A 15,569-nucleotide genomic window follows, 5' to 3' on the forward strand; every position below is an offset into this window, starting at 1 on the left:
CCCCAGAGCTCTGTTCTTCGGATGCTTGTGCTGGCTGGAAGATAAACGCGTTCACGGAGCAGCAGGCACACAAGAAACACGGAGCTTTGGGCCACAGCCCAGCCAGGGGAGCTACGCACATGTCAAAGCTGCTGAGGGCAACGGCGGTCCTCAGCAGGTGCCCCCCTATCCAGGGGCCCCTGCCTTCACCCCATCATCAAATTACTCCGCCCTTGTTACCCATTTATAATCCCAATTCACTCCATGGAATCTGTTTTTTGTGTGGAGTTTTATGTAGCGCTAACTAGACCCGGAGGTATCAGAGCGCTTCACATGAGCACCAGTTACCTTACATACGCATTCATTATGTTAGGCACTGGGAGATTAAGAGATTTGCCCAGAATCACAAAATGTTGAGCGTACCTGCCGAGACTGCCCTACCCCTTAGGCCACATTCTCCCCCCCTGTCTGCTGCGCCCTTTGGGTTGCCGCCTAATAACCTTCAAATCATTGATTTCAGGTGTGTAAGTCTAATTAATTAAATTGAAGCAAAATAAGACCACAACACCCACAATGCATTAGACTCTCATACAAAAGTTCAGGATTGGAAACTGTGCATGACCTGGAGGGAGGTGGCCCCCCTCTGTGTGCCAACTGTACAGAGAGCTCTTTATGTTACATTCTAGTTTGAAGCTTTGAAGAGTGCCTAGGTGTTTCTTGCTCAGTCCAACTAAATGAAAAATGTGTACATATTTTGTCAGTACGCTGTCAAATAATATCGACGCATGATAGCGTCGTGACGAGACGCACACGGAGGCATTCTATAAATGTATCCGCAATGTGACAGAATCACAACTCGTGAAGATGCCGTTAAAACGGCTTGCCAGTATATATTCCTTACCATTTTTTAAACCGGTCACTTATTTAGTTTTCATTGTTACATAGTTCGACTTAAGACGTTAAGCGAACGGAAGCTTTGCGATTTAACTAAACGTTTATGCAGATCTGTTCCGTTGTCTCGCATACTCCCTTTGACATTGTGGGCCAATGTGTTTAGTTTCAAATATTTTTCCAAGCAAGCATGAATATGTATTTACTTTGCTGTGGTACCAGGGGAAACGGGTTGTTAATTATTTAAGAATTTAAAGTCACAGGACCACGTGAAACATTTCTGCATGTAATAAACGACTTTCCTCTCAACCTGTGAAGGTTGTGCCTCAGAGCTGGCCCCGGACAGCAGTAGATTTTAATTACTCTGAAGTATTTCCATTTTGTAGCATGATCTGTGTGTCTCAAACATGTTTACCTTCCTCTGGCCGCTCATCATGGGAGCTGAAAGGAGCAGGTCTTTCGTTAATGCGGTCATTGCATTATGTGGGATCACAGCTTGTGAGTGGGTTGCCTTATGGCTGCAGCAGGGCTAAACAAATCTTCATAGCAACCAAGATAATCAAACACTGGTAGCTCTCAATAGTTTTCTAATATTTATGGCAAAAAGCAGTATACGTGCCTATTCCGTTCTTTAAATTGGGGCGCACTGGGTGTATTCCTTGCCTCCAAATGGCAGTGCAAATCATTTTTAGAGATACACCTGAATATTAGGCAGGTTAAAAAAGGCCCATGTTTGTGAGCTGCAAACATATTTAAAATAAAGAACAGTTACAAGTTGTGCACAAGCCATGGAGTCATTTAAAATGCCATGTGATTGGCCTGTTCCTAGCGTTCAATGTTATGCTGCCTTGAAAGGGGAGAGCAGAGTTCTCTAGATGTCCTTCCAGCTAACAGCTTTTAACTCGAATGGCGGAGTGTGCGCCTGAAAAAACATAAACCCTGGCGCTCTGATTATGCTGAAGTGTTTGACCAGCAAAAAATGTTTTGTTTCTCTAAAAAATAATCAAGCATTTGCAATGCAATAGGTCTCGCATTTACGCGAGTTTAAGCTATTGGCATTGTAAACGACACTGCCTTTTATGTATGTTTTACAAAGGAAAACAAGAATAAAAGTTATTGTCATTTGCAAGGATAATAGCTCAAACTCGCGTAAATGCGAGACCTGTTGCACTGCAAATGCTTGTTCTATCAGCTGACTGGTCTCTGCCTATCACCGCCCACCCACGCCCTCTTAAACCTAACCTCCCCCGTGCTCCTTCCCCCGCACTGCCGGAAACAGACCCCCTGCGTGACAGCTTGTGGCTAACCACTCTTAGGTAAGGTACTCCGTCCATCTGCACACGGTGCATAGGGCCTTCACACCGCAGTTCCCCCATGTGTGACTCCTCGTTCATGTTTAGGCCATCGCGCCGAGCGAGTACACGCATGTGGCTCCCTTACTATCCCACCGCGGACCCGACGCCCATCGCAATTTTCCTAAGTCCTTCCACCCTTCGTTATGCGACCCCACGATAGGCTCCCACCCGGACTACCTCATTGTCCTTCTCTTTTAGACGTCACTGCGAGCCGCCACGACGCTCCCACTCCAGTCCTTAATTTGCAGGATCTACCAGTAAGCCACCCAAACATCCGAACCCTCAATATTACCCATACTCGTGACCTGTCAGCCAAGCTCGGAGTCTCTTTCTTTCACTCTAGGAGTCGGCTGCACGAGCACCGGACCGCACTCCTAACCTCACGTTTCACCCGCAGTCTCGCCTGCGGAACTCTTAAGTAAGCGTTATCTAGCTCTAGTGAGCGCGCGGTTCTGTGCCGCACTCTCCTCTTACTGGTGCACTGATACCGGGTCCCATGTTTCCACACATCCCTTGCTACGCATGCTTCACGGCTGGTTATCCGGCCCTGTCCCCCACGCACCCACACCTCTCCCGGATGGTAGTTAAATGCCGTGTCGAGCGTTAACCAGCTCCCTGTGATCTGTGTCACCGCGCCGAAAGTTAAACTGACCACATTTATCATGCTAAAAAGTGACCTGTTATCACGGTGTGTATAGGCTCTGTCGTTTCTATGACCACCCTGTCATTGCGCATTAATTTATCCTGACAATCCTGTCAGTATGATCTCTCTCCACTGCAGCCTGTTGAGTCAAATGTCACCCGATTCTTGCATGGTGCATCTAACGAGCCCAAATGTTGTGGTCCTGTAACCCTGAAGAAACCCCTCCTAATTTTATTTCTCTGTATTTTCCTCCCCCTCCCTCCCTCCCTAAATGTAAATTATTTCAGGCAACTAAGGCTCTATTACACAGGCATGTATCTAATGTCCTGATGATGATCCACGCATTGCCCACATGGATCGAAACGTCGTCGACACTTTAAAACACCTTATACTTTACAAAAATTCTATATTTGGATATGTAAAGGTGTTCCTTGCGATTTGTCTCTAACACTGTGAAACTCTTTTCTGCAACAAACCGTGGGCTTTGCCTGAGCCTCCTTGTGTGTGTTGTATATTTTTTGTTGGTTTAGTAGGATACAGGCTTGTGTCCCACTTTGTGCATTTTTGTTTGTAACTATTTTCTAAAAATTACTAACTATTAAATATCAGACCTCTGTCCGCCTGGACAAGTCCAATCAATATAGCACTGATCGAGTCTATATTCATTCACTAGTTTTTCATTCTTAATTTCCCTGGGACCACTGCACTTCCTTAAAAGTCAAATTTCTTTTAAACTACATCACCCCTGTTTTCAGAAACAGTGCACTTTGATGTAACATTGTCTTTTAAGATATAGTACTTCCCAGTGCAATAGCATTACCATCAACCAACAACAGATTTGTGGAGCTTTCCAGGAAGGAAGGAGAACGCATTGAAAAGGGAGGAAAAAGCCAAAGAAAGCACTCAGAAAAGGGGAAGGAAGGAAGGAGAAAGCAGTGAAAAAGGGAAGGAAGAACAAGCAAAAAGCACCCTGCGACCCTACCTTAAATGGACGGGCGGAGAAGAGGGAAGCAGGCTGGCCTGATTCAGGGAGGCCCTCTGCTGTAGACTTAATGGCGTCAGAAGAGTGCTAAGCTGCAGGCGAAGAGCACCAAGCTGAGGGCGAAGACGTCCGTGGCGAAGCAAGAAGCATTCCAAATGGCTCCTTGAAAGTCATCTGTGAAAGTGCAACAGCTGACTTTTAAAGGACTTTTGCTTCCAGTCATAGAAATGTGTGACGCCACAGAGGCGGTCAGTAAACAATGAAGAGGACCGCTGGAGCATACGTAGTGAATAGGTAGAGAATATGAGCGCATGCGCCAGTGGCCCTCTTTAGTGTTTACTGACACTCTTTTTTTCAAAACATAAGTAAATATTGGTAAATTACCAGCAAGGTCCGTGGGTCGCCAAGGAAGTCCTGCCGGGCCACTAGCAGCCCACAGACCGAACTATGAGTGCCACTTGTGTAGAACATGCTGCTTAGCTCAGGCCACAAAGGTGTAGAGCATACATCTATGGTGAGGCCATAAGGTGGAAAACATGCGTCTGCAGTCAGATCACAAATGTGCAGAACATGCATCATCAGGGAGGCCACAAAGGTGTCGTTCAACTTGGCCCGCTCTGCAGGGTCACCCTCAAACGTTTTGCCTTCACCCTCCCTGTTTTCTGAACACTTTTTACTGGCTTTAGTACCCTGTGCACTTTACAAGGGATATCCAGTGGTAAAGTGTTTTTGATCACTTCTTTAAATGTTGGGTGTAAAATTGGCTTACACCCAATCAGCACTTTTAATTTACCTATAAGTCCCAAGTAAAATGGACTACATGTACACATAGCCTCTAAATTAAATGCAATGAGTTGGCCTGCAGGACTTATTGTGTTCCCAACTTAAGTAGCGCGTTAAACATGTCTCAGGCCTGCCATTGCCGCCTGCATGCAGTTTTAAACTGCCATTTAGACCTCAGAAAATGAACCTTTTGCCAGGCCTAAACCTTCCTTTTTAATACATATAAGGCATGCCTAGGGTAGGCCTCAAACAGCCATTGAGCAAGGAGCATTGTATTTAAAAATTTGGACATGTACATTTAGGTTTTGCGTGTTCTGATAGTGAAGAACTCACAAATTTGTTTTTCATTACTTTGAGGCCTAACCCTCCCACGTGATAACATTGAGTTCCTTTATTACATATAATAGGTGGTAATTTTTGTTTGGGAGAAGGTAGCACTATCTTGTTTAGTTTCAAATTAATTTGTACATTGAAATACCATTCAATTATAATTTTAAATCACAATTCTGAAAATGCCCCTTTGAAAAAGTTGGCATTTTCTTGTCATTGTCATTTGGTGCCTGCACCTTGTGTCATGTGTCACATGTAGTTAGCAGTTAGCCTTTTTGTATTCCCCACAGACTGGGTTATGAAGGGGGACTGGTTGTTGGCAGGATGGGCAATCCTGACAGGATGGGTGGGGCAGAGCTTTCACCTACCACTCATAATTTCAAAGGAGGTGCCTCAGCACACTCACAGAGGATCTAATATTTGCCATTTGTCACCCCAGACATTATGGGACCAGGGCTGAGAGGTAGGGAATTCCAGAACCATCAGTTGGGGGAAACTATAGAAGTTTCTCCCACTTTAAGGCAGGCTCCAGGTATAAATATTGGAGACCCTGAGACTCTCTCTTCAGTACACTCCTGGGCCTGTGGATACTACAGAAGAATGAATGTGCTGATGCCAGAGAACTTCACTTCTGCCTGAGAAGGATGACTGGACCTGCTGCCTTAATTTCAGGCTACCAGAAGTAACTCTTGTGGTCTGCTGAAGGACCTTATGTTCAGAGCCACAGGGACATAACGAGCTTCAGGGGCCTCTCTGCCATGCCCAGCTGACTCGCTGCAACTGGACCTGCCTGACCTGCAACTACAACCTGAGCCATGCTGACTCTGCAAGAGTGGGTCCTTGATCTCCAAAAGGTGCCTCTCCAGGTCCTGGACCCTTGGTTGGCATCAAAGTACACTCTTCTGGGCACTAAGGAGAAATCCTGAAGTTTTGGGCTCTTCGGGACCGTGAATGGGCCTGTTTGTGCAGACATCAGACGGCTCACAAGGAGTCCCAATGCGAAGGTCTGGTGAACCCAATTCTTTGCGCTACAGCGGCCGCCAGCAACAACCTGCAACATGAGATCTGTACTTCGTGTTACAGCATCAACAGCCAACGGTGACCACTAGCGCAAAGCTCCAGCAATGACCATCAGCGCCACCCAATACGATCTTCACGCTATACTGACGAGCGCCTGCAATGCCCAGCCTGCTCTTTGTGCTACAGCGTTGCCCTCAGTAATGCTGTCCCCGATTCTCACAGCCTCCTCTACAGCGAACTGTACGCTTCACTCTGGAGTTTGAGAAGGCAACTTTTTCAGTGGGACTAACCTGGTCCTTGTGTCCGACCCTTGTATCCGACCCATGCTCCATTGCGGTCAGCTTGAACTTGTGACTTCCCGCCGATCTAGTACTACCAGATAACTCATGTGGCGCTTTGTCTATTTAGGTGCAATACTTACCTAAATCATTGAAGCTGCACATGTCCTGTTCTACTGATTGTATTTTTGTTGCTTTGGTGTAAAATAAGTTAATAAATGTTACTCTATTTCTAAATTGGAGTGAGATTGTTCTTGTGCTGTATTTCCACTTTATTACTGCTTGTGTACTGCATAAATAATCGCATGTTGGCTCTCGTTTAAGCCTGACCGCTTTTGTGCCGAGGTACCAGAGTTAAGCACTGAATAATTGAATGACTTATTTGTGGTGTACCGTGACGGGGATTGTAGTCCTTGCTGGAGTAGGGTTTCACCCCCCCTAAACCAATCACCACATTTCTCACAAGTGTAGAACATGTGTATGGTGAGGCCACAATAGCGTAGAATATGCTTCTGTGGTGAGGCCAGAAATGTGTAGAACATGTTGCTAATGGCGAAGCCACAGAAGTGTGGAATTTGCAACTAACAGGGAGACCACAAAAGTGTAGAACACGTGTCTACAGGAAGGCCACAAAAGTGTAGAATATGCATATACTTTAAAGCCGCAAAGGTGAGGAACATAAGCCAACAGTGAGGTCACAAAGATCTAGAACATGAGTGTAAAGGGAGGTAACAAGGGTGTAGAACATGCATCTAGGGTGAGGCCACAATAGTGTAGAATAGGGGTCTCTGGTGAGCGACAAAGGTGCAGAATGTGAAGCTGAAGTAGAAGGCACAAGTGTGATCGCCATGTGTCTATGGTGAGGTCACAACGGTGTAGAATATATGTCTGTGTTGCCACAAAGGTGGGCATTATGTGGCTAAAGTTGAGGCCACAATCGGCTGATGGTGAAGCCATTCAATTGTCGAATATGCTAACGTGAGGTGACAGAGGTGTAGCATATGTGGCTAACAGCAAGGCCACGAAGATGAGGAGCATGCCACTACTGTGAGGCCACAAAAGTGCAGAATACGCGACATCGATGAGGCCATAAAGTTGCTGAAATTGTGTCTATGGTGAGGCCACAAAAATGTAGATCCAGCTTCTATACGGAGGCCACAGAGGTGTAGAACATGTGTCCACAGTGGGGCCACAATAGGGAGAATAGGCAGCGAATGCTGAGGCCACAGAGGTGTAGAACATGTGTCCACAGTGGGGCCACAATAGGGAGAATATGCAGCGAATGCTGAGGCCACAGAGGTGTAGAACATGCATTTACAGTGAGGCCACAATAGGGAGAATAGGCAGGGAATGCTGAGGCCACAGAGGTGTAGAACATGTGTCCACAGTGAGGCTACAATAGGGAGAATAGGCAGGGAATGCTGAGGCCACAGAGGTGTAGAACATGTGTCCACAGTGAGGCCACAATAGGGAGAATAGGCAGTGAATGCTGAGGCCACAGAGGAGTAGAACCTGTGTGAGAAGTTGGTCTGGCATATGCTGTCCTCTAGTTATAGGGGACACCTTGCACCAGTCCAATTCGACTCTTAAGGTGATAGGTTAAAAGACAACCTTTAAAGAAAGCTATCCTAGTGGTAGGAGTGTTAAGCTTATTGTTTTACCATAGATAACCTCTTGAATGACCAAATGAAAGAGTAGCCCACACAGGTGTATATATATAAAATATATGTATTTATTCTAGGAATAGTCCCACTAGCCTCTTTATGAGGCTGGAGGTAAAGATACAATTCAAACAAGCATTGATAGTTACAATAAATAGCACTGGAATCCTAGGGCCCCAGGGGAGGACCAAACCATATATTAAAGTGGTATAAGAACCACAACAATTCTACAGACAATGCCTAGGGCATTTAGGGTCGCTGGCCCCTTAAGAAACCACCCCAGGTAGTGAGGAAGGGGACCCACGGGAGACTCGTGCAGTGGCTGAAGCTGCTGTCGGGATCTCTATTAAAGCCTATGGAGAATGTCGCGGTTGAACTTTACAAGATTAAAAACACTTCTAGCAGGAGTTCAAGTTCAAGACTTCAGAGTTAAGCATCTGAAGCGCCCACACCCACGAGAGTACCGAGGTATCCATGTTACCTGCCCCAGGGAAGCCGGGTGCATAGGTCGTTTTCGATGTCGGGTCGCGGGCTGATTTTCAATGGCAAAACGTGAAGAACTGCTGCTAGCAAGAAGCGGCGTCGATGTCGTGAAGATTGAAGATGTTGATCTTGAAGAGAAGGACCTGAAAGCAGAGGGGACAGAGTCTGGGTCACGGCACAGTGACCAGGGAGCTCAGGAGAAAGAGCCCTTCAATGTCGGGTGCTTCCAGGTGTAAGAGGTGTAGCTTGGATCAGCAGCCACGGGCTTCGGGAGGCATCAAGGAAGGCCAGCTTCTGGAGGGCGACTGTCCCATGCAGGATGAGGGTCGCTGCGGTGTTAGTGTCCGGATTGGATCCACTAAGCCTTGGCAACCGCAACCCACGCAAGATTCACAAAACAGCTGCTGGTGCAGACCCACGAGGTCTGAGCGAGGTCTCCAGCAAGGAGATTGTAGAGCAGGCCTGGAGCAACCAGGGGAACTCTTGAAAGTAAAGATCGACCTCCGCTAGGGCCCACAAGTCGAGAGACAAGGGACGGCAGGAGGCAGCGATTTGGCGTTCATGAAGATGCGCCCACGGGTCGCCGGAGGGGGCTAGGGCGTCGATCTTTGGCACAGATGATGCTGAGAGGTTGGCTCAATAATGATCCAAAACACCTTCCCCACTCGTCAGGTTCGTGTGCTGTGCAAGAGGTGGCCGGTGTCCTGGGGTATTGGGGATCTCGGCACCCACGGGGTCCACGGTGCTGAGCTTTGCTGTGCACACTCACTGGCCTCTGGGATGCTTGGAAACCCACCTCAAGGTAGATGGGAGTCGTCGATGTCCGTAGGAGCAGCAAAGTTCCAACCGGGTCACTTGCAGTGTTTCAGGTGCCTGCCAAGCAGGGGGATAACTCCTTTACCCCAAGGGAGATTTCTTCATTCAGCTGTGCGGCAGCAAGTCGAAGTTCAAGTCTGTGAAGTCCAAGAATATTCTGAGGCTCTGGGGACCCTGCACCCACCTTTATCCAGAGGTATAGGTGGGTGGCTTAATCAGAGCCCACCAATGAGAGTTCAGGCGGGAAAGGGTGGCTACACCCTCTCCCCTTTGTGTGTTTCCCGCCAGGGCAGGGGACAGGATGCCCCTGAACTGGTTCCAGGCGGTGTATGCAGAATGTAGGCACTGGAGAAGCCTACGTGCAACTCTGAATGGCATCCTATGGTGCACCCACCCAGTTCCAATCCACATAGTCTGTCTGGGGAGGTGGGAGCACCTCCCTGCAACAAGATCCCTATTGTCCAGCTGCCGTGGCTGGAGTTCTGCCCAGAAACAGGCAGCCAGAGTCGTGTGGGTGGAGGGTAGCATCCATTTTGTACTATGTGTGCACTTTTAAAATTGGTGTCTAAATTCTGCCGCTTTTCCCATATCAAACGTCTAGCAGGGGGGAATCATGCCCTCATGCCCATGGCTGGACTAGGGGTATGATTCCTACGTGTTTGACACCAAACACGACCTGGTTCTGTGCAGCCACTCAAGTTATCACGCTATCGCGATTACTTATAATGCGGTTAAGAGTATATGGTATGGCTGCACTACAAACAACCCAGTAATAGTTTTACGAAGGTTGCAGAGGGGCCATACTCAGGTAGGGGTTCCCCCTCACCCATATCTCAGCACCCTGCCCTGTAGGATTAGCAAGGCCTGCTATAGGGGTGACCTATGAGGATATATGTGTTGTATTAGGTGGGATACAGGATACCTATATCCCTGTAAGGGGTGCAAGCACCACCTTACCCAGACTGCAGTAGTGGTCTGGTGGTGTCAGTTTGTATGGCTGTCCCAGGGGTGGCACAATAAGTGCTGCAGCCCCTGGTAGGCCTCTGAGGGACCCATGCCCTGGGTACCATCTACAAGGGGCTGATAGGGTGTCCTCAGTGTCCAATTGGTATGTACCCAGGGTACTCGCATCGGTTTAGAGGAAGCAGATACGCTGGGGTCCTGGATAGCAGGGCCACAGCCTGGCTAGAGTCATAAAACAGTCAAAACATCAGCAAACAGTTGGGGGCAACTATGCAGTCGATGCCACTCTCCTACAACATGTGTCCACAGTAGGCCACAATAGGGAGAATAGGCAGCGAATGCTGAGGCCACAGAGGTGTAGAACATGTGTCCACAGTGGGCCACAATAGGGAGAACATGCATCTAATGCTGAGGCCACCGAGGTGTAGAACATGTGTCCACAGTGGGGCCACAATAGGGAGAATAGGCAGCGAATGCTGAGGCCACAGAGGTGTAGAACATGTGTTCACAGTGAGGCCACAAAAGGGAGAATAGGCAGCGAATGCTGAGGCCACAGAGGTGTAGAACATGTATCCACAGTGAGGCCACAATAGGGAGACTAGGCAGCGAATGCTGAGGCCACAGATGTGTAGAACATGTGTCCACAGTGAGGCCACAATAGGGAGAATAGGCAGCGAATGCTGAGGCCACAGAGGTGTAGAACATGTATCCACAGTGAGGCCACTATAGGGAGAATAGGCAGCGAATGCTGAGGCCACAGAGGTGTAGAACATGTGTCCACAGTGGGGCCACAATAGGGAGAATAGGCAGCGAATGCTGAGGCCACAGAGGTGTAGAACATGTGTCCACAGTGGGGCCACAATAGGGAGAATAGGCAGCGAATGCTGAGGCCACAGAGGTGTAGAACATGTGTCCACAGTGGGGCCACAATAGGGAGAATAGGCAGCGAATCCTGAGGCCACAGAGGTGTAGAACATGTGTCCACAGTGGGCCACAATAGGGAGAATAGGCAGCGAATGCTGAGGCAACAGAGGTGTAGAACATGTGTCCACAGGTGACCACAATAGGGAGAATAGGCAGCGAATGTTGAGGCCACAGAGGTGCAGAACATGTGTCCACAGTGGGGCCACAATAGGGAGAATAGGCAGCGAATGCTGAGGCCACAGAGGTGCAGAACATGTCCACAGTGGGGCCACAATAGGGAGAATAGGCAGCGAATGCTGAGGCCACAGAGGTGTAGAACATGTGTCCACAGTGAGGCCACAATAGGGAGAATAGGCAGCGAATGCTGAGGCCACAGATGTGTAGAACATGTGTCCACAGTGGGCCACAATAGGGAGAATATGCAGCGAATGCTGAAGCCACAGAGGAGTAGCACATGCATTTACAGTGAGGCCACCAATGTGTAGATGCAAATGGTGAGGTCACAGAGGTGTAGAATATGTGGCTAACGGGACGGCCACAAGGGTGCAGATAATGCACCTAAGGATGAAACGGGCGATGTAGCTGGCAATTAGTGCCACAATGGCATAGAACATGTGGCTAACGATGAGGGCCACAATGATGCAGATCATGAAGAAAAGAATACAGTTGGCAAAGTGACTCTTGATAAGAGCTGTAGTGGTTAGCTCATGCAGCTCGGTTGGAAGATTGTGATGTGGCTTACAATAAGAGCTACAATGGTGTAGAACATGTGGCTAACAATGAAGTTGGTAATGTTGCTAATAATGAGGGTTACAAAAGTGGCGGCTAAACATGATATCGGCAATGTAGATAACAATGAGGGCCACAGGGGAGTAGAACATGCGGCTAGGGGTGGAGTAGGCGAAGCGGCTATTGATAAGGGATACAATGGTGTGGGACATGCGGCTAGGGGTGGAGTAAGTTATGCAGCTAATGATAAGGGATACAATGGTGTGGAACATGCGACTGGGGTGGGGTAGGTTATGGGGCTAATGATAAAGCATATAATGCTGTAGAACATGCGGCTAGGGGTGGAGTAGGGGAAGCGGCTAATGATAAGGAATACAATGGTGTGGAACAGGCAGCTGGCGGTTGAGTATGCTATGGGCCTAAATATAAGGAAAATCATAGTGTAGAACATGCGGCTAGGGGTGGAGTAGGCTATGGGGCTAATGATAAGGGATACAATGGTGTGGAACATGCGGCTAGGGGTGAAGCAAGTTATGCGGCTAATGATAAGGGGTACAATAGTGTAGAACATGCGGCTAGGGCAGGAGTAGGCTAAGCAGCTAGTGATAAGGGATACAATGTTGTGAAACATATGGCTAAGGGTGGAGTAGGAGATGCGACTAACAGTAAGGGTCACAATAGTATACAAAATGCTCCTAAAGATTGAGTAGGGGATGCGGCTAATGATAATGGCTACAATGGTGAGAGTGCGGCTAGGGATGAGGCCACAATGGTGTAGTATGTAGCATATAGCATGTGTCTGCAGATGAGAAGCATGCTGGGACAGAGTGACCCCACTAAGGAGGCGTGGGGCGGCTGGTGAAGGATTGGTGCCATCCCCACTGGTTTGTCCTCAACAGACTGCCTTGGTGAACACCAGATGCCCACAGATCAGAACAGCACTGGAGTGGGGCTTGCTGCCACGAACCCTCTGACTGATAGAAAATGACTACCAAAAGGGTCTTTCAAAATGGCAGAAGGCAATGCCTTGGATGCCGTGACACCGAGAAAAGGTTACAATGATCGTAAACCAATAAACTTCAAGCAGAAACCACGCCGGAGCCCTTCTCCTAGGGAGGAAGGGGAAGTCATTGAATCATCAGGCCAAGGGATACGCTCTCCCTACTATCATCAGAACTAACAACAAGCATTGGCATGGGACCTTAGAAGTATTTAGTTATGCAACTGTTGCATGGCTAAACACTTATAAGGTCCCAAAGGCGAGACCTATTGGCTATGCCAATGCTTGTTTTCTTTCTAATCGCGGCACCGGTGCTTTACTTTTAACATTAAAAGTGAAGCGCGGGTGCCGCGATTATAGCAAAAGTAAAGAAATAGGTGTTTGTTTCTATTTCTAAAGCACCGGTGCCGCGATTAGCAAGCTAAAAATGCTACCGCCGGCCACAGCTTGCAGTGCATGTGCGCGAGTGGTGCGCTCGCAGCAGTAATCGCGCCATATGGCGCATCTGCTGAAGCGCTCATGCACTGCAAGCTGTACCAGCGGTAGTATTTTTTAAAGCCCTTACTAAAGTCTCTCCGAGCAGCGCATGCGCGCTGACTCAGCGAGACCTAAGAAGGGGCGGTATTATGGATGCGGTGCATTTTCCTGAATTTCGCTGGATGCACCTTTCAAAAGGTGCGGCCAGCGCAATCCAGGTTCATGCGCCGCATTGTGGGGAATGCTCTGCCTCCAGGGCAGCCATGTACTCATGCTGCACTGGCGGCAGCCCATTCATGTGAAAAACAGAACATCTGCTTTCAAGCTGTTTTAAAGCTGCTCTGTGTTTTCACAGTGCAGGCGGCAACCTGCCTGCACTTTTAAAGGGGTTTAGAAATCCCCTTGCAGGCGGCTGCAGGAAGTGACTGCACCCGCCTGCATGGGGATGTCTGGTGGTCCGTGGGACCCCCTTCCCCCACCAGAGGGCTGCAATCAGGGAGGTGCACTCTCAATGCACCTCCTGAGGGCTTCTTTGCCTCTGCACCCGCGTCTTCAATACGGTGCAAGTGCAGAAGGAAAGGGATTCCCTCATTTGCATGATGCCACCCCCATGCAAATAAGGAAATACCTTCTTGAGAAAGGACTGGCCCTGTATGTGCACCAGCGCTTTCAGTATTACAGAAGGAGATGCACAAGCTTATGTAATACCGAACTGCCCCGGGGGCACGCAAAGCGGGTGGCAAACACCCATTATGCCCCTAGAGGACTCCCATAATACGGCCCCAGGTATCCTCTGCCTGCACACAAAGCTTTCCTTTTTAAACTGAGTCCCTTGTCTGATATCTCCAAAAAGGAAGAGATTCCTTTTCTTATGTTAGACCCTCACTCACACTAGCAGTGGCATGCTGCATCATCAGCTCTCATCCCGGTCCCTAAAAACCATAATGGGCTGGACCATATTGCAGGGAGCACTTCACTATTCCTGTGACCGGGGTACCTAAAAATATATTAAAATACCTGAAACCAACCTCAGTTTCAATTTATTGGTGGTTGTTTGGGTATGGTTAAAAAATCTAAATTGGGGTAAGGATAGTAGGGTCATAGGACCCTAATAAATCGTTGACATGTTTCAGCCCCTCCACTTGGGTCCAGGGCTTTCATCAGGACCTCAATCATACACTGCCCCGGATACACAATCACTCCATTTGAGAAAGCATGCAGTGCTAACTAGCATGCAAGGTGAGTATTTACTCGCCTTTCAGTTGCTGTTAAACCTTGAGTCCTACAGTAGAAAGAACAATCATTTGTCAGCTGCAGGGTAGAAACAGGAAAACAAACAATCCTATGTTTCCAGGTTTATTCAATATTGGTAGTAACAAACAATGTGGAATGATGCACCCAACCATTAAAGGATCCATAATTCCGAATATCTTGACATTTTAATTTATTGAGTTCCTTTATTTCGTTTCATCAGAACAGCCAGACAGCAGCCAACGCATTTCGTTCAAATAATTTGAACTTCCTCAGGGCTCTTTATAATATAATGTGAGTATCTTCACACAATAATCCAATCCCAACGCTTCAATTATCACAAGTCATGGTCAAATGGGATAGTCTTCCAAAATTCCAAAGGAGGGGATTCCACCCCAATGTTGACCCAGATCAGTGTCAATCGTCACCAATATAGTGTCTAGTTGCACGCATGGTAAAGATCTTAAGGAAGCCTGAGGAAGATCAAATCTTTTGGACGAAACGCGTTGGCTGTACTGATGAAACAAAATAAAGGAACTCAATCAAATAATTCAAGATATTCGGAATTATGGATTCTTTAACGGTTGGGTGCGCCATTCCACATTGTTTGTTTCTAGGTGCTTTCTGCTGAGGCAGCAGTACCAATTGTTTGCTAGTACTGAGGAAGGAGTGCACCGAATTCTTACTTACGGAACTGTGTGGGACGTGCGGTTCTGAATGTCTGCTGTTCTTAGTCTCTTCATTTCATATTGGTGAGAACATAGGTAACCATCACCTGAAACTTCTCACGCTGTGCGAATGCTATTGTGAGACTAACAAACATGCAATTATGCAACCATGCTAAATCCACAGACACAAATTTTGTGAACGCTATTTTTGGCACGCTTTGTGCTTTCTTGATGTCACACCTGGAAAAAGAGCCAGCATACCATGCACAACAGGAAGAGGTGGGTCCTCTTTGTTAAAAGCATCTGTGCCTTCTCATTCAAAATGATAGACTTACC

At 47.8% G+C, this 15,569-nt stretch overlaps 1 protein-coding gene across 1 annotated transcript in view; it reads left to right on the forward strand.

Annotated features, from left to right (window-relative positions):
- The first annotated feature begins 2,138 nt into the window (after positions 1 to 2,138).
- Positions 2,139 to 15,569, forward strand: part of LOC146808757 (cornifelin homolog A-like) — a 99,996-nt gene continuing 86,565 nt past the window's right edge. Inside the window, exon 1 of the mRNA XM_085615571.1 lies at positions 2,139 to 2,186. The gene's annotated coding sequence lies outside the window, so the exon portion shown is untranslated. The remainder of the gene's footprint in view (positions 2,187 to 15,569) is intronic.

The sequence above is a fragment of the Triturus cristatus genome, chromosome 7 (assembly GCF_964204655.1).
Source record: "Triturus cristatus chromosome 7, aTriCri1.1, whole genome shotgun sequence".
NCBI lineage: Eukaryota > Metazoa > Chordata > Amphibia > Caudata > Salamandridae > Triturus > Triturus cristatus.